The 18,273-nt window shown below is 62.5% G+C and overlaps 1 pseudogene; it reads right to left on the reverse strand.

Annotated features, from left to right (window-relative positions):
* Positions 1-17,903, reverse strand: part of LOC115651212 — a 67,450-nt pseudogene extending 49,547 nt beyond the window's left edge.
* Between the last annotated feature and the right edge of the window lie 370 nt (positions 17,904-18,273).

Genomic DNA, 18,273 nt, shown 5'->3' on the forward strand with positions numbered 1-18,273 from the left:
AGTGGAAGGGACCCTGGAGCTAGGGTTAGAGGTCTCAAGTGTAGGGCCTCTTGAGCTAGGGATATGGGCCCCATGGGTAGGGGCCCTGCAGACAGGGTTAGGGCTCCCACGGGTGGAGTCTCGGGAGCTAAGGTTAGGGGCCCCAGTAGTAGGGCCCCTGGAGCTAGTGTTAGGGGTCCCATGGTTAGGGCCCTTGGAGCTAGGGTTAGGAGCCCCACGGGTAGAGCCCCAGGATCTAAGGTTAGGGTCCCCACGGGTAGAGAAACTGGATCTAGGGTTATGGGCCCCAGGGATGGGACCCCTGGAGCTAGGGTTAGGGGTCCCAGGGGTGGGGCCCCTGGTGATAGGATTAGGGGCCTCACGGGTAGGGCCCCTGGAGCTAGGGTAAGGGACCCCAAGGGTAGGGTTCCTGGAGCTAGGGTTAGGGGCCCCACGAGTAAGGCCCATGGAGCTGAGGTTAGGGGCTAGAGCAAGGGTTAGGGGCCCCATTGGTAGGGCTCCCGGAGGTAGGGTTAGGGGCCCCAGGGGTAGGGCACCTGGAGCTAGGATTAGGGGCCCCACGGGTAGGGCACCTGGAACAAGGGTTAGCGCTCCCAGGGGTAGGGCTCCTGGGGCTAGGTTTAGGAGTCCCAGGATAAGGTGCCTGGAGTTACGGGTACGGTCCCCACGTGTAGGGCCTGTGGAGCTAGGGTTAGGGGCCCAACGGGTAGGGCCCCTGGAGCTAGGGTTAGGGATCCCAGGGATGGGGCCCCTGCAGCTACGGTTAGGGATCCCAGGGGTGGGGCCCCATGAGCAAGGGTTAGGGGCCCCATGGGTAGGACCCCTGAAGCTAGGATTGGGGCCCCACAGTTAGAGCCCCTGGAGCTACGACAAGGGGGCCTCCGGGTAGGGTCCCTAGAGTTAGGCATAGGAGTCCCACGGGGAGGGCCCCTGGAGCTTCGGTTAGGAGCCCCATGGGTAGGCCCTTGGAGCTAGGGTTAGGGGTCCCACAGGTAGGCACCTGGAGTTAGGGTTAGGGCCCCTGGAGCTAGGGTTATGGTCCCCATGGGTAGGGTCCCTGGAGCTACAGTTAGGGGACCCAGGGGAAGGGCCATTGGAGCTAGGGTTAGGGGTCCCACGAGAAGAGTCCCTGGAGCTAGGGTTATGGGTCCAGGGGTTAGGGCCCCTGAAAGTAAGGTTACGTGCCCATGGAGCTAGAGTGATTGGCCGAAGCGTAGGGCACTGGAGCTAGGGTTAAGGGGCCCCACGGGTAAGGCCCCTAGAGTTCAGATTAGGTGCCCGAGGTGTAGGGCCCTGGAGCTAGAGTTATGAATCCCACGGGTAGGAACTCTGGAGCTAGGGTTGGGGCCCACAGTTAGGGCCTTTAGAGCTAGGGTTAAGGGCCCCGCGGGTAGGACCCTGGAGCTACAGTTAGGGGACCCAGGGGAAGGGCCCCTGGAGCTAGGGTTAGGGGTCCCACGGGAAGGGCCCCTGGAGCTACGGTTATGGGCTCCAGGCGTAGGGTCCTTAGAGTTAGAGATAGGGTTCCCACGGGTAAAGCCCCTGGAGCTAGGGTTAGGTGCCCCAGGGGTAGGGCACCTGGAGTTACGGTTAGGAGTCCCACGGGTATGGCCCCTGGAGCTAGGGTTAGGGGACATAGGGCTAGGGCCCCGGGAGCTAGTGTTAAGGGCACCACGGGTAGGGCCTTTGCAGTAAGGGTTAGGGGCCCCAGGGGTGGGGCCAGTGGAGCTAGGGTTATGGGCCCCACGGGTAGGGCCCCTGCAGCTAGAGTAAGGTGCGCCAGGGATAGGGCCCCTGGAGCTAGGGTTAGGGGCCCCACGGCTGGGGCCCCTGGAGCTAGGGTTAGGGGCCCTAGGGGTAGGACCCTTTGAGCTAGGTTTAGGGGCCCCACGGGTTGGGTCCCTGGAGCTAGGGTTAGGGGCCCCATGAGTAAGGCTCTTGAATCTGAGGCTAGGGGCACAAGTGGTAGGGTCTCTAGAGCTAGGGTTAGGTGCCCCAGGACTAGGGCCACTGTAGCTAGGTTTAGGGGCCCCACAGTTTGGACCCTAAAGCTAGGGTTAGGGGCTGAAGGGGTAGGGCTACTGGATCTAGGGTTAGGAGCCCCACAGGTATGGCATCTGTGGCGAGGGTTAGGGATCCCAGGGATGGGGCCCCTGGAGCTAGGTTTAGAGGATCCACGGGTAGTGCAACTGGAGCTAGGGTTAGGGGTCCCAGGGGTCGGGAGCCACCGAGCTAGGGTTAGGGGCCACAGGGGTATGGCAACTGGAGCTAGGGTTAGGAGTCCCAGGGCAAGGGCCCCTGGAGATAGGGTTAGGGGCCCCGGGGTAGGGCCCCCTAGCTCGGGTTAGGTGTCCCATGGGTAAGACCCCTGGAGTTAGGGTTAGGGGGTAACAGGGGTAGGGAAAACTGGAGCTAGGGTTAGGGGCCCTAGGGTAGGGTAACTGGAACTAGGGTTAGGAGCCTCAGGCTATGGCCCCTGGAGCTAGGGATAGGGCCCCAGGGTAGGGCCCCTGAAGCTAGGGTTAGGGGTCTCATTGGTAGGGCCCCTGGAGCTAGGGTTAGGGGCCTCAGTGTTTGGGCCCTTGGAGCTGGGGTTAGGGTTCAAATGGGTAGGACCCCTGGAGATAGGGTTAGGGGTCCCAGGGGTAGTGACCTTTGAGCTAAGGTTAGTGGTCCCACGGGTGGGGCCCCTGGAGCTAGGGTTAGGGGCCTCAGGAGCAGGGCCCCTGGAGCTAGTGTTAGGGGCTCGAGGGGTAGGGCCCCTGGAGCAAGATTTAGGGTTTGCATGGGGAAGGGCCCCTGGAGCTAGGGTTAGGGGCCCCACAGGTAGGGCCCCTGGAGCTAGGGTTAGGGGACCCAGGGGTAGGGACCCTTGAGCTAGGTTTAGGGGCCTCAGAGTTAGGGCCCCTGGAACTAGAGTTAGGGGCACCAAAGGTCGGGCCTCTGGAGCTAGGTTAGGGATCCCAGGGGTAGGTCTCCTGGGATCGAGTTAGGAGCCACACAGGTAGGGCCCCTGAGCAAAGGTTAGGGTCCCACGGGGGGCTCTGGGGGGGTTGGGGGATGGTAGGCTCCTGGAGCTAGGGTCAGGGCCCCAGGGGTAGGGCCCCTGGAGCCAGGGTTAGGGTCCCACGGTGGGGCTCCTGGAGGTAGGGTTAGGGGTCCCATGGATAGGTCCCCTGGAGCTAGGGTTAGAGGTCCGAGGGGTAGGGCCCCTGGAGCTAGGGTTAGGGACCCCACAGGTAGGGTTTCTGGAGCTAGGATTAAGGATCCCAGAGCTGGGGCCCCTGATGCTAGGGTAAGAGGCCCCACAGATGGAGCTCCTGGAGCTAGGGTTACGGGTCCAAGGGGTGGGGCCCCTGGAGCTAGCATTAGGGGCCCCAGGTGTAGGGCCCCTGGAGCTAGGGTTAGGGGCCCCATGGGTAGGATCCCAGGAGCTCTGGTTAGGGGCCCCAGGAGTAGGGCACCTGCAGGAAGGCTTAAGGGTTCCAAGGGTAGGGCCCCTGGAGCTAGGATTAGTGGCCCCAGGGGTAGAGCCTCTGGAGCAAGGGTTAGGGGTCCCAAGGGTAAGGACCTTGGAGCTAGGGCTAGGGGCCTAAAAGGGTAGGGCCCTTGGTGCTAGGGTTTGGGGCCCCACGGGTAGGAACCCTGGAGCTACGGTTTGGGACCCCATGTGTAGGGCCCCTGGAACGACTGTTAGGGGCCTCATGGGTAAGGCCCATGAAGCTAGTGTAAGACGTCCCAGGGGTAGGGCCCCTAGAGCTAGGATTAGGGGCCCCATGGGTACCCCCCCTGGAGCTAGGGTTCGGGGCAACATGGATAGGACCCCTGGAGCTAGGGTTAGAGGTCCCAGGGGAAGGGCCCCTGGAGACAGGGTAAGGGGCCCCATGGGTAAGGCCACTGGAGCTAGGGTTAGGGGCCCCACGGGTAGGGGTCCTGGAGCTAGGCTTAGGGAGTCCAACAGGTAGGGCCCCTGGAGCTAGAGTTAGGGTCCCCAAGCGTACGGCCCCTGGACCTAGGGTTAGGAGCTCCACAGGAAGGGTGCCTGGAGCTAAAGTTAGCGGCTCCACGGGTAGGGCATCTGGAGCTAGAGTTAGGGGTGCCAGGGGTAAAGCTCCTGGAGCGAGGGTTAGGGGCCCCACGGGTAGGGCCCCTGGAGCTAGGGTTAGGGTTCGCACGGGGAGGGCCCCTGGAGCTAGAGTTTGAGGCCACACAGGTAGTGCCCCTGGAGCTAGGGTTAGGGTTCCCAGGTAGGGCCCCTGGAGCTAGGTTAGAGGTCCCAGGAGTAGGGCCCCTGGAGCTAGGTTAAGGGGCCCCAGGGGTAGAGCCACTGAAGCTAGAGTTACGGGCACAATGGGTACGGCCTATGGAGCTAAGGTTGTGGGTCCAACGGGGAGAGCCCCTGGAGCTAGGGTTAGATGCCCCACGGGTAGGGCCCCTGGAGCGAGGGTTAGGGCACCCACGGGTAGGACCGAGGACTCCCGGAGCTAGGATTAGAGGCCCAGGGATAGGGCCCATGGAGCTAGGGTGAGGGGCACCACAGGTAGGGCCCCTGGAGCAAGGGTTAGCGGTCCTAGGGGTAGGGCCCCTAGAGCTAGGGTTAGGGGTCCCAGGGGTAGGTCACCTGGAGTTAGGGTTACAGTCCCCACGTGTAGGGCCACTGGAGCTAGGGTTAGGGACCCAACGGGTAGGGCGCCTGGAGCAAGGGTTAGGGAGCCCAGAGATGGGGCCCGTGGAGCTAGAGTTAGGGATACCAGGGGTGGGGCCCCATGTGCAAGGGTTAGGGGCTCCATGGGTAGGACCCCTGAAGCTAGGGTTGGGGTCGCACGGTTAGAGCCCCTGGAGCTATGGGAAGGGGCTCTACGTGTAGGGCCCCTGGAATTAGGGATAGGAGTCCCACGGGAAGGGCCCCTGCAGCTTGGGTTAGGAGCCCCACGAGTAGGGCCATTGGAGCTAGGGTTAGGGGTCCCACAGGAAGGGCCCCTGGAGCTAGGGTTGGGAGCCCCAAGGCTAGGGACTCTGGAGCTAGGGATAGGGGTCCCACGATGAGGGCCCCTGGAGCTATGGTTAGGAGCCTGAAGGGTAGGGATCCTGGTGCTAGGGTTCGGGGTCCAAAGGGCAGGACCTCTGGAGCTATGGTTAGGGGCCCCAGGGGTTGGGCCCCTGGATTTAGGGTTAGAGGCCCCACGAATAGGGCCCCTGGAGCTACGGTTAGGGGCAGCAGGGGAAGGGCCCCTGGAGCGAGGATTAGGGTCCCACGGTAGGGCCCCTGGACCTAGGGTTAGGGGAAACAGGGGAAAGGCCCCTGGAGCTAGCTTTAGGGGTCCCACGGGTAGGGCCCCTGGAGCTAGGGTTAGGCGTCCAAGGAGTAGGGCACCTAGAGTTAGGGTTGAGGCCCCATGTGTAAGGCGCCTGGAGTTGTGTTGGGGGACCAACGGGTAGGGTCTCTGGAGCTAGGGTTAGGGGGCCCAGGGATGGTGCCCCTGGAGCTAGGGTTAGGGTCCCCACAGGTAGGGACCATGGAGCTAGGGTTAGAATCCCCATGGGTAGGGCCTCTAGAGCTAGGGTTAGGGGCCCCAGGGGTAGGGCTCCTGGAGCAATGTTTAGGGGCCCCATGGGTAGGACCCCTGGAGCTAGGGTTAGGGGCCCTAGGGGTACAGCCACTGTAGCTAGGTTTAGCAGCCGCACGGTTTGGACCGCTGGAGCTAGGGTTAGGTGCCAAAGGGGTTGGGCTCCTGGATCTAGGGTTAGGGGTCTCAGGGGTAGTGACCCTTGAGCTTGGGTTAGTGGTCCCATGGGTAGGGTTCCGGTAGCTAGGGTTAGAGGCCTCGGGGTAGGGCCCCTGGAGCTAGTGTTAGGGGCCCAACGGGTAGGAATCCTGGAGCAAGATTTAGGGTTCGCATGGGTAAGGGCCCCTGGAGTTAGGCTTAGGGGACTCAAGGGTATGGCCTCTGGAGCTAGGCTTAGGGGTGTCAAGGGTAGGGCCCCTGGAGTTAGAGTTAGGGATATCAGGGGTAGGTCCCCTGGAGATAGAGTTAGGAGCCACATGGGTAGGGCCCCTGAGTCACGGTTAGGTATCCCACGGGTAGGGCTCTTGGAGCTAGGGTTAGGGGCCCCAGGGGTAGGGCCCCTGGAGCAAGGGTTAATGGTCCCATGGGTGGAGCCCCTGGAGCTGGGATTAGGGATCTCACGGGTAGGGTTTCTGGAGCTAGGTGGGGCCCCAGATACTAGGGTAAGAGGCCCCACGGGTGGAGGTCCTGGAGCTAGGGTTATGGGTTCAAGGGGTGTGGCCCCTGGAGCTAGCGTTAGGGGCCCCAGGAGTAGATCCCCTAGAGCTAGAGTTAGAGTCCCCACAGGTAGGTCCCCTGGAGCTAGGGTTAGGGGCCCCATGGATAGGACCCCTGGAGCTATGGATCGGGACCCCAGGAGTAGGGCCCCTGGAGAAAGGCTTAAGGGTTCAAAGGGTAGGGCCCCAGGAGCTAGGCTTAAGGGCCACACAACTAGGACCCCTGTAGCTAGTTTTAGGGGTCCCAGGGTAAGGCCCTTGGAGCTAGGGCTAGGGGCCCAACGGATAGGGCCCTTACAACTAGGGTTTGGGACCGCACAGATAGGGACCCTGGAGCTAGGGTTGGGGTCCCATGGCTAGGGCCCCTGGACCGACAGTTAGGGGCCCCACGGGTAAGGCCCCTGGAGCTAGTGTAAGAGGTCCCAGGGGAAGGGTCCCTAGAGCTAGGGTTAGGGGCCCCACGGGTACGCCCCCTGGAGCTAGGGTTTGGGGCAACGTGGATAGGACCCCTGGAGCTAGGGTTAGAGGTCCCAGGGGTAGGGTCCCTGGAGCCAGGGCAAGGGGCCCCATGGGTAAGGCCCAAGGAACTGGGGTTAGCGGGCCCACGGGTAGGGCCCCTGGAGCTAGGGTTAGGGACCCAACAGGTAGGGCCCGACGAGCTAGGGTTAGGGTGCCCACGGGTAGGGCCCCTGGAATTAGAGTTAGGGGTCCCATGAGTAGGGCCAATGGAGCTAGGGTTAGGGGCCCCACGGGTAGGGCCCCTGGAGCTGGGGTTAGTGGGGCCAGGGGTAGGGCCCCTGGAGCTAGGGTTATGGGCCCCACAGGTAGGGACCCTGGAGCTAGAGTTAGGGGTCCCAGGAGTGGGTCCCTGGAGCTTGGGTTAGGGGTCCTGGGAGCAGGGCCCCTAGAGCTAGGGTTATGGGTTGCACGGGCAGGGCCGTGGAGGTATGGTTAGGTGCCCCACGGATAGGGCCCCTAGAACTAGGGTTAGGGGTCCCACAGAAGAGCCCCTGGACCTACGGTTAGGGGCCTCAGGGGTAGAGCCCATGGAGCTAGGGTTAGAGGCCCGACAGGTAGAGCCCCTGGAGCTGCGACTGGGGCCCCAGGGGTAGGGCCCCGGAAGCTAGGGTTAGGGGCCCAAGAAGTGGGGCCCCTGGAGCTAGGGTTAGGAGTCCCAGGGGTAGAGCCCCTGGAGCTAGGTTTTGGAGACCCACAGCTAGGGTTCCTGGAGCTAGGGTAACGGGTCCGAGGTGTAGGGCCCCTGGAGCTAGGGTTAGGGCCCCCACGGGTAGGGACCCTGGAACTAGGGTTAGGGGTCCCAGGAGTGGGGCCCCTGGAGCTAGGATTAGCGATCCTACGTGTAAGGACGCTGGAGCTAGGGTCTGAGGCCCTACAGTTAGGGCTCCTGGAGCTAGGGTTAGGGTTCCCAGGGGCGGGCCCCCTGGAGCTAGGGTTAAGGTTCCCAGGGCTGTGCCCTGGAGCTAGGGTTAGGGGACCCCGTGTAGGACCCCTGGAGCTAGGTTTAGGGGACCCATGGGTAGGACCCCTGGAGCTAGAATTAGGGGCGCCAGGTGTAGGGCCTCTGGAGCTAGGATTAGGGGCACCATGGGTAGGGTCCCTGGAGCTAGGGTTAGGGGTCCCACAGGTAGGGCCTCTGGAGATATAGTTAGGAGCCCCAGCGGTAGGGTCCCTGCAGCTAGTGTTAGGGCCCCAGGGGTAGGGCCCCTGGAGCTAGGGTTAGGGGTCCCAGGGGTAGGGTCCCTGGAACTAGGGTTAAGTGCCCCACGGGTAGGGCCCCTGGAGCTATGGTTAGGGGCCCCACGCACAGCGACCCTGGAGCTAGGGTTAGGGGCCCCACGAGTAGGGCCCCTGGAGCTAGACTTAGGGGTCCTATGGGCAGGGCCCCTGGAGCTATGGTTACGTGTCCGAAGGGCAGGGCCCCTGCAGCTACGGTTAGGAGTCCTATGGGCAGTGCCCCTGGAGCTAGGGTTTGGGGTCCTATGGGTAGGGCCCCTGCAGCTAGTTTTGGGTTCCTATTGTTAGGGCCCCTGTAGCTAGTTATAGGTTTACTATGGGTAGGGCCCCTGAAGCTAGATATAGGGCTCCGATGGGTAGTGCCCTTGAAGCTAGGGTTAATGGCCTATGGCTAGGGCCCCAGGAGCTAGGGTAAGGGGTTCTATGGGCAGGGCCCCTGGAGGTATGGTTAGGGGTCATATTGGCAGGGCTCCTGGAGCTAGGGTTAGGGGTCCTAATGACAGGGCTCCTGCAGCTAGGGTTAGGAGTTCTATGGGCAGGGCCCCTGCAGCTAGGGTTAGGGGTCCTGTGGGCAGGGCCCCTGGAGCTAGGGTTAGGGGTCCTATGGGTAGGGCCCCTGCATATAGGTATATGGTTCATGTGAGTAGGGCCCCTGCAGCTAGGTATAGCGTCCCTATGGGCAGGGCCCTTGCAGCTAGGGTTAGTGGTCCTATGGGCAGGGCCCCTGCAGTTAGGGGTAGGGGTTCTATGGGCAGGGCCCCTGGAGCTAGGGTTAGGTGTCTTAAGGGCAGGGCCCCTGCAGTCAGGTTTAGGGGTCCTATGGGCAGCACCCCTGCAGCTAGGGTTAGAGGTCCTGTGGGCACGGCCCCTGGAGTTAGGGTTTGGGTCCTATAGGTAGGGCCCTGCATATAGGTATATGGTTCATGTGGGTAGGGCCCCTGCAGCTAGGTATAGCTTTCCTATGGGTTGGACCCCTGCAGCTAGGTATAGGTTTCCTATGGGTTGAGCCCCTGCAGCTAGGTATAGGGTTCCTATGGGTAGGGCCCTTGCAGCTAGGGTTAGGGGTCCTGTGGGCAGGGCCCCAGGAGCCAGGGTTAGGGGTCGTATGGGCAGGGACCCTGGAGCTAGGGTTAGGGATCATACAGGTAGGGCCCCTGCAGCTAGGGCTAGCGGTCCTATGTGTAGGGCTCCTGGAGCAAGGGATGGGGTCTATGCGTAGGGCCCCTGGAGCCAGGGTTAGGGATCCTATGGGCAGGGCACCTGGAGCTAGGGATAGGGATCCTATGGGCAGGGCACCTGGAGCTAGGGATAAGGATCCTATGGGTAGGGCTCTTGAAGCTATGGTTAGGGGTCCTGTGGGCAGGGCCCCTGGAGCTAGGGTTAGGGGTCCTGTGGGCAGGGCCCCTGCAGCTAGGGTTAGGGGTCCTATCAGCAGAACCCTGGGAGGTAGGTTTAGGGTTCCTATGGGCATGGCCCTTGGATCTAGGGTTTCGGGTTCTATGGGCAGAGACTCTGCAGATAGGGTTAGCGATACTATCGGCAGGGCCCCAGGAGGTAGGGTTAAGGGTCCTATGGGCAGGACACTTGGAGCTATGTTTAGAGGTCCTATGGGCAGAGCCCCTGCAGGTAGGGTAAGGGGTCCTATGGGCAGGGCCCCTTGAGCTAGGGTTAAGAGTCCTATGGGAAGGGCCCATGGAGCTAGGGTTAGGAGTCCTCTGGGCAGGGCCCATGGAGCTAGGGTTAGGAGTCCTCTGGGCAGGGCCCCTGGAGCTAGGTTTAGAGTTCCTATGGGCAGGGCCCTTGGAGCTAGGGTTAGCGATTCTATCGGCACGGGCCATGGAGCTAGGTTTAAGGGTCCTATGGGCAGGATGCGTGGAGCTATGTTTAGCGGTCCTATGGGCAGAGCACCTGCAGGTGGGGGTAGGGGTCCTATGTGTAGGGCCCCTGAAGCTAGGGATAGGGGTCCTATGTGTAGGGCCCCTGGAGCTAGGATTAGGGGTCCTATGGGCAGAGATCCTGCAGCTACGGTTAGCGACCCTATGGGCAGGGCCCCTGCAGCTAGGATTAGGGGTCCTATGGGCAGGGCCCCTGGAGCTATGGATAGGGGTCTTAATGGCAGAGCCGCTAGAGCTAGGGGTAGGGATCCTATGGGCAGAGCCCCAGGAGCTAGCGATAGGGGTCCAACAGGCCGGGCCCCTGGAGCTAGGGTTAGGGGACAAACGGGCCAGGCCCCCGGAGCTAGGGTTAGGGGACAAATGGGCCGGGCCCCCGGAGCTAGGGTTAGGGGACAAACGGGCCGGGCTCCTGGAGCTAGGGTAAGAGGCCCCATGAGCCGGGCCCCTGGAGCTAGTGTAAGGGGACCCATGGGGCAGGGCGCCTGGAGCCAGGGTGAGGGGACCCACGGGGCAGGGCCCCTGGAGCCAGGATGAGGGGTCATTGGGATAAGGCCTCTGGAGCTAGGGTTAGCGATCCCACAGGTAGGGCTCCTGGAGCTAGGGATAGCGGTACTATGCGTAGGGCCCCGGTATAGGGGTCCTATGGGCAGGGCACCCGGAAGTAGGGATAGCGAACCTATGGGCAGGGCCCCTGGGGCTAGGGATAGGGGTCCCATGGGCAGGGCGTCTCTACCTAGGGTTATCTGTCCTATGGGCAGAGTCCCTGGAGCTAAGGTTAGGGGTCATACGGGTAGGGCTCCTGTAGCTAGGGATAGGGTTCTATGTGTAGGGAACCTGGAGCCAGAGTTAGGGGTATTATGGGCAGCGCACCTCTATCTAGGGTTAGGGGCTCTATGGGCAGGGCCCCTGGAGCTAGGGTTCGGGGTCCCATGGGCAGGGAGCCTGGAGCTAGGGTTACGGGTCCTAATGGCATGGCTCCTGGAGCTAGGGTTAGGGGTCCTATGGGTGTGGCCATGGAGCAAGTGTTAGGTTTCCTATGAGTAGGGCCCTTGGAGCTACGGTTAGGGGTCTTATGTGTAGGGCCCCTGAAGCTAATGTTACGTTTCCTATAGGTAGGGCCACTGGACTAGGGATAGGGGTCCCATGGGCAGGGCCTCTCTATCTAGGGTTATCTGTCCTATGGGCAGGGCCCCTGGAGATAAGGTTAGGGGTCATATGGGTAGGGCTCCTGTAGCTAGGGATAGGGCTCTATGCGTAGGGCACCTGGAGCCAGGGTTAGAAGTCCTATGTGAAGGGCCCCTGAAGCCAGGATTAGGGGTCTATGCGTAGGGCCCCTGGAGCCAGGCTTAGGGGTGCTATGGGCAGGGCTCCTGCAGCTAGGGTTAGGGGTCCTATGGGCGGGGCACCTGGAGCTAGGCATCGCGGTCCTATGGGCGGGGCCCCTGGAGCTAGGGTTAGGGGTCCTATGAGCAGAGCACCTAGAGGTACGGTTAGGGGTCCTCTGTGTAGGGCTCCTGTAGCTAGGGATAGGGGTCTATGCGTAGGGCCCCTGGAGCCAGGGATAGGGGTCCTATGGGTAGCGCCCATCTAGCTAAGGTTAGGGGTCCTATGGGCAGGGCCCCTGGAGCTAGGGTTAGGGGTCCCATGGGCTGGGCCCCTGGGGCTAGTGTTAGGGGTCCCATGGGCTGGGCCCCTGGGGCTAGGGTTAGGGGTCCATAGGCAAAGCCCTTTGAGATAGGAGTCCGGGGTCCTATGGGTAACGCCCGTGGAGCTATGGTTAGGGTTCCTATGGGTAGGGCCCCTGCAGCTAGGGTTAGCGTTCCCATAGGTAGGGCCTCAGGGGCTGGGGTTAGCGTTCCCATGGGTAGTGCCTTTGGGACTAGCGTTAGGGTTCCCATGGGTAGGGCAGTGGAGCTAGGGTTAAGGGACCCATGGGCAGGGCCCCTGGAGCCAGGGTTAAGGGACCCATGGGCAGGGCCCCTGGAGCTACGGTGAGGGGTCCTATGGGCAGGGCCCCTGGAGCTGCGGTGAGGAGTCCTATGGGCAGGGCCCCTGGAGCTAGGGTTACGGGTCCTATCAGCAGGGCCCCTTGAGCTACAGCTAGGGGTCCTATGGGCAGGGCACCTTGAGCTAGGGTTAGGGATTCTTTGGGCAGAACCCCGGGAGCTAGGTTTAGGGTTCCTATGGGCACGGCCCTTGGATCTAGGGTTTGGGGTTTTATGGGCAGAGACTCTGCAGATAGGGTTAATGATCCTATCGGCAGGGCCCCAGGAGGTAGGGTTAAGGGTCCTATGGGCAGGACACTTGGAGCTATGTTTAGAGGTCCTATGGGCAGAGCCCCTGCAGGTAGGGTTAGGGGTCTTATGGGCATGGCCCCTAGAGCTAGGGTTAGGAGTCCTATGGGTAGGGCCCCTGGACCTAGAGGTAGGGGTCCTCTGGGCAGGGCCCCTGGAGTTAGGATTAGGGGTCCTACGGGCAGAGACCCTGCAGCTATGGTTAGTGACCCTATGGGCACGGCCCCTAGAGCTAGGGTTAAGGGTCCTATGGGCAGAGCCCTTGGAGCTATGTTTAGAGGTCCTATGGGCAGGGCCCCTGCAGCTAGGTTTAGGGGTCCTATGAGTAGGGCCCCTGGAGCTATGGATAGGGGTCCTAATGGCAGAGCCGCTAGAGCTGGGGTTAGGGGTCCTATAGGCAGGGTCCCTGGAGCTAGCAATAGGGGTCCTATGGGCAGGGCCCCTGGAGCTAGGGTTAGGGGACAAACGGATCGGGCCCCCAGAGCTAGGGTTAGGGGACCCACGGGGCAGGCCCCTGGAGCTAGGGGGAGGGGACCCACAGGGCGGGCCCCTGGAGTCAGGGTGAGGGGTCCTACGGGCCAGGCCTATGGATCTAGGGTTACGGGTCCTATGGGCAGGGCCCCTGCATGTAGGATTCGGGGTCCTATGGGCAGGGCCCCTGGAGCCAGGATTAGGGATCATCGGGATAGGGCCCCTAGAGTTAGGGTTAGCAATGCCACAGGTAGGTCCCCTGTAGCTAGGGATAGCGGTACTATGCGTAGGGCCCCTGGAGCTAGAGATAGGGGTCCTATGGGCAGGGGCCCTGGTAGTAGGGATAGCGGTCCTATGGGCAGGGCCCCTGGAGCTAGGGATAGGGGTCCCAGGGGCAGGGTCTCTACCTAGGGTTACCTGTCCTATGGGCAGGGCCCCTGGAGCTAAGGTTAGGGGTCATACGGGTAGAGCTCCTCCATAGGGAACCTGGAGACAGGGTTAGGGGTTTTATGGGCAGCGCAACTCTATCTAGGGTTAGGGGTCCGATGGCCAGGGCCCCTGGAGCTAGGGTTAGGGGTCCTATGGGTGTGGCCATGGAGCAAGGGTTATGTTTCCTATGGGTAGGGACTTTGGAGCTAGGGTTAGGAATCCTATTGGCAGGGCCCCTGAAGCTAGTGTTAGGTTTTCAATGGGTAGGGCCCCTGGACTAGGGATAGGGGTCCCATGGGTAGGGCCTCTCTACCTAGGGTTATCTGTCCTTTGGGTAGGGCCCCTGGAGCTAAGGTTAGGGGTCATATGGGTAGAGCTCCTGTAGCTAGGGATAGGGCTCTATGTGTAGGGAACCTGGAGCCAGGGTTAGGGGTCCTATGTGCAGGGCCCCTAGAGCCAGACTTAGGGGTCTATGTGTAGGTCCCCTGGAGCCAGGGTTAGGGGTCATATGGGCAGGGCACCTGGAACTAGGCATCACGGTCCAATGGGCGGGGCCCCTGGAGCTAGGTTAAGCGATCCTACGGGTAGGGCCCCTGGAGCTAGGGATAGGGGCTTTATGGGCAGGGCTCCTGGAACTAGAGTTAGGGGTCTTAAGCGTAGGACCCCTGGAGCTAGGGATAGCGGTCCAATGGGCAGGGCCCCTGGAGCTAGGGTTAGGGGTCCTATGAGCAGAGCACCTGTAGCTAGGGATAGGAGTCTATGCGTAGGGCCCCTGGAGCCAGGCTTAGGGGTCCTATGGTCAGCGCCCATCTAGCTAGGGTTAGGGGTCCTATGGGCAGGGGCCCTGGAGCTAGGGTTAGGGGTTCTACGGGAAGGGCCCCTGGAGCCAGGGTTAGGGGTCTATGCGTAGGGCCCTGGAGCTAGGGATAGGGGTCTTATGGGCAGGGTGCCTGGAACTAGGTTTTGGTATCCTATGGGCAGGGCACTTGGAGCTAGGGATAGGGGTCCTATGGGCACAGCACCTAGAGCTAGGCATGGGGTCTTATGGACAGGGCCCTGGAGTTATGGTCAGGGGTCCTATGGGCAGGGCCCCAGCAGCTACCATTAGGGGTCCTATGGGCAGGGCCCCAGGAGCTAGGGATAGGGGTCGTATGAGTGGGACCCCTGCAGCTAGGGATAGGGATCATTCAGGTAGGGCCCCTGGAACTAGAGTTAGGGGTCTTTTGCGTAGGGCCCCTGGAGCTAGGGATAGCGGTCCTATGCCCAGGGCCCCTGGAATACGGTTCAGGGTCCCATCAGCAGGGCCCCTAGAGTTAGGGTTAAGGGTCCCATAGGCAGGGCCCCTGGAGATGGGGTTAAGGGTCCCATGGGCAGAGCATGTGGAGCTAGCGTTAGGGGTCCCATGGGTATGCCCGTGGAGCTATGGTTAGGGTTCCTATGGGTAGGGCCCCTGCAGCTAGGGTTAGCGTTCCCATAGGTAGGGCCCCAGGGGCTGGGGTTAGAGTTCCCACAGGTAGTGCCTTTGGGGCTAGCATTAGGGTTCCCATGGGTAGGGCCCCTGGAGCTAGCATTAGGGTTCCCATGGGTAGGGCAGTGGAGCTAGGGTTAGGGTTCCTATGGGTAGGGCCCCAGGAGCTAGGGTTAGCAGTCCTATGGGCAGAGCCACTGGAACGAGGGTTAGGGGTCCTATGGGCTGACCCCTGGAGCTAGGCTTAGGGGTCCTAATGGCAGGGCCCTGGGAGCTAGGGTCAGGGGTCCTAATGACAGGGCCCCTGGAGCTAGGGTCAGTGGTCCTATGGGTGTGGCCGTGGAGCTAGGGTTAGATTTCCTATGGGTAGGGCTCTTGGAGCTAGGGTTAGCAGTCTCATGTGTAGGTCCCGGGGAGCTAGGGTTAGGATTCCTATGGGTAGGGCCCATGGAGCTAGCGTTAGGGGTTCTATGGGCAGGGATCTTGGAGCTAGGGTTCTGGGTCCTATGGGTTAGGGATCCTTGCGCTAGCGTTAGGGTTCCCATGGGTAGGGACCCTGGAGCTAGCATTAGGGTTCCCATGGGTAGGGTCCAAGGGGTTAGGGTTAGGGGTCCCATGGGCAGGGCACATGGAGCTAGGGTTAGGGGTCTCATAGGTAGGTCCCTTGGAGATAGGGCCTATGGGTAGGGCCTCTGGAGCTAGGGTTAGCATTCCCATGGGTAGGGCCCCAGGGGCTAGGGTTAAGGGGTCCCATGGGCAGGGCCCCTGGAGCTAGCGCTAGGGGTCCCATGGGCAGGGCCCCTGGAGATAGGGGTCAGGGGTCCCATGGGCAGGGCTAGCGTTAGGGGTCCCATGGCCAGGGCCCCAGGGGCTAGCGTTTGCGTTCCCATGGCCAGGGCCCCAGGGGCTAGCGTTCGTGTTCCCACGGCCAGGGCCCCAGGGGCTAGCGTTACAGAACCTTTGGGCACAGCCCCTGGAGCTAGGGTCTGGGGTCCTATGGGTAAGGCCCGTGGAGGAAGGGTTAGCGTTCCAGGGGTAGGGTCCCAGAGGCTAGAGTTAGCGTTCCCATGGGCAGGGCCCCTGAAGCTAGCGTTAGGGGTCCCACAGGCAGGGCCCCTGGAGCCAGAGTCAGGGGTCCCACAGGCAGGGCCCCTGGAGCCAGAGTCAGGGGTCCCACGGGCAGGGTGCCTGGAGCTAGGGGTGTGGGGTCCTATAGGAAAGGCCCATGGAGCTAGGGTTAGTGCTCCCATGGGTAGGGACCCTGGAGCTAGGTTTACCATTCCCATGGGTAGGGCCCCAGGGGCTAGCGTTCGCGTTCCCATCAGCAGGGCCCCTGGGGCTAGTGTTCGCGTTCCCATGGGCAGGGCCCCTGGGGCTAGCATTAGGGGTCCATTGGGCATGGCCCCTGGAGCTAGATTCTGGGGTTCTATGGGTAAGGCCCGTGGAGCTAGGGTTAGCGTTCCCACGGGTAGGGCCTCTGGAGCTAGGGTTAGCGTTCCCACGGGTAGGGCCCCAGAGGCTAGGGTGAGCATTCCCACGGGCAAGGCCCCTGGAGTTAGCGTTAGGGTTCCCGCGGGCAGGGCCCCTGGAGCCAGGGTCCGGGGTCCCATGGGCAGGGCCCCTGGAGCCAGGGTCCGGGGTCCCATGGGCAGGGCCCCAGAGGCTAGCATTCGCGGTCCCAAGCGCAGGGCCCGGGGAGCTAGTGTTAGGGGTCCCAAGCGCAGGGCCCTGGGAGCTAGCATCAGGGGTCCCATGGGCAGGGCCCCAGGGGCTAGCGTTAGGCATCCCATGGGCAGGGCACATGGAGCTAGGGGTCCAGGGTCCTATGGGTAGGGTCCCAGGGGCTAGGGTTAGCGTCCCCATGGGCAGGGCCCCAGGGGCTAGGGTTAAGGGTCCCCTGGGCAGGGCCCCAGGGTCTAGGGTTAAGGGTCCCATGGGCAGGGCCCCTGGAGCTAGGGTCCGGGGTCCTATGGGTAAGGCCCGTGGAACTAGCGTTAGGGGTTCCATGGGTAGGACTCCTGGAGCCAGGGTCAGGGGTCCCATGGGCAGGGCCCCTGGAGCGAGGGATAGGGTTCGTATGGGCAGGGCCCCTGGAGCGAGGGATATGGTTCGTATGGGTAGGGCCCCTGGAGCGAGCGTTATAGGTCTCCTGGGCAGGGCCCCTGGAGCGAGTGTTACGGGTCCCCTGGACAGGGCCCCTGGGGCAAGCGTTACGGGTCCCCTGGGCAGGGCCCCTGGGGTAGTGTTAGCGTTCCCATGGTCTGGGCCCGTGGAGCTAGGATTAGGGTTCCCATGGGCTGGGCCCATGGAGCTAGGATTAGGGTTCCCATGGGTAAGGCCCATGGAGCTAGGATTAAGGTTCTCATCGGCGGGGCCCATGGAGCGAGGGATACGGTTCCCATGGGCAGGGCACCTAGAGCTAGGGTGAGGGTTGCTATGGGTAGGGCCCGTGGAGCTAGGAATAGGGTTTCCATGGGCAGGGCCCGTGGAGCTAGGATTAGGGGTCCCATGGGCAGGGCCCGTGGAGCGAGGGGTCCCATGGGCAGGGCCCATGGAGCGAGGGATAGGGGTCCCTTCGGTAGGGCACCTAGAGCTAGGGAGAGGGTTGCTATGGGTAGGGCCCGTGGAGCTAGGGTTAGAGTTCTCATGGGAAGGGCCCTTGGAGCGAGAGAGAATGTTCGTATGGGCAGGGTCCGAGGCTAGCATTAGGGGTCCCATGGGCAGGGCCCCTGGGGCAAGCGTTACAGGTACTATGGGCAGGGCCCCTGGAGCCAGGGTCAGGGGCCCCATGGGCAGGGCCCTTGGAGCTAGCGTTAGGGGTCCCATGGGGAGGGCCCGTCGAGCTAGGGTGAGGGTTCCTATGGGGACGGCCCGTGGAGCTACGGATAGGATTAGGGGTCCTATGGGAGGGGCCCCTGGAGCTAGGGATAGGGTTAGGGGTCCCATAGGCAGGGCCCCTGGAGCTAGGGATAGGGTTAGGGATCCCATGGGCAGGGCCCCTGGAGCTAGGGATAGGGTTAGGGGTCCCATGGGCAGGGCCCCTGGAGCTAGGGTCAGGGGTCCTATGGGGTGGGGCTGTGGAGCTAGGGTGAGGGTTCCCATGTGTAGGGCCCGTGGAGCTAGAGTGAGGGTTCCCATGGGTAGGGCCCACCGGTACTTCGGCTGCGAGGACGTCCTCCATCCGTGAGACGGCGGCGGACAGGGTCGTAGTCCAATAGTGGAGGACGCAGGCCCTTCCCCGTGGGGGAAGGATGTGGGTGATCTGTTCGAGCACCACTTGCTCCATTAGCTCCTCTGTCGTCCGGCATTCTGGCTGCAACCAGTGCTTACAGGTCTCGCGGAGTTCCTGGGCCACCATACGGGGCCGGGCCCCGGCGCAGTAGGCCAGGCTCCTAAATCGCTGTCGGAATGTCTCCGGACTCACATATAGGGGGTCTAGGACCGTGGCCTTCACCTAGCCGTAATCCTGGGCTGCCTCTGCAGACAGGCCGCGATAGACCGCCTGGGCAGTCCCTGTCAGGTAGGGGGCCAGGATGGCAGCCCACTGATCATGGGCCCACTCTGCAACGACCGCCACCCGCTCTAACGTGACGAGGAATGCTTCGGGGTCGTCGCCGAGGCCCATCTTCGTCAGCCGGATCGGGGGACTAGGCTGCCCCCCTACTTCCATGCCCCCTG

The sequence above is a fragment of the Gopherus evgoodei genome, chromosome 4 (assembly GCF_007399415.2).
Source record: "Gopherus evgoodei ecotype Sinaloan lineage chromosome 4, rGopEvg1_v1.p, whole genome shotgun sequence".
Classification (NCBI taxonomy): domain Eukaryota; kingdom Metazoa; phylum Chordata; order Testudines; family Testudinidae; genus Gopherus; species Gopherus evgoodei.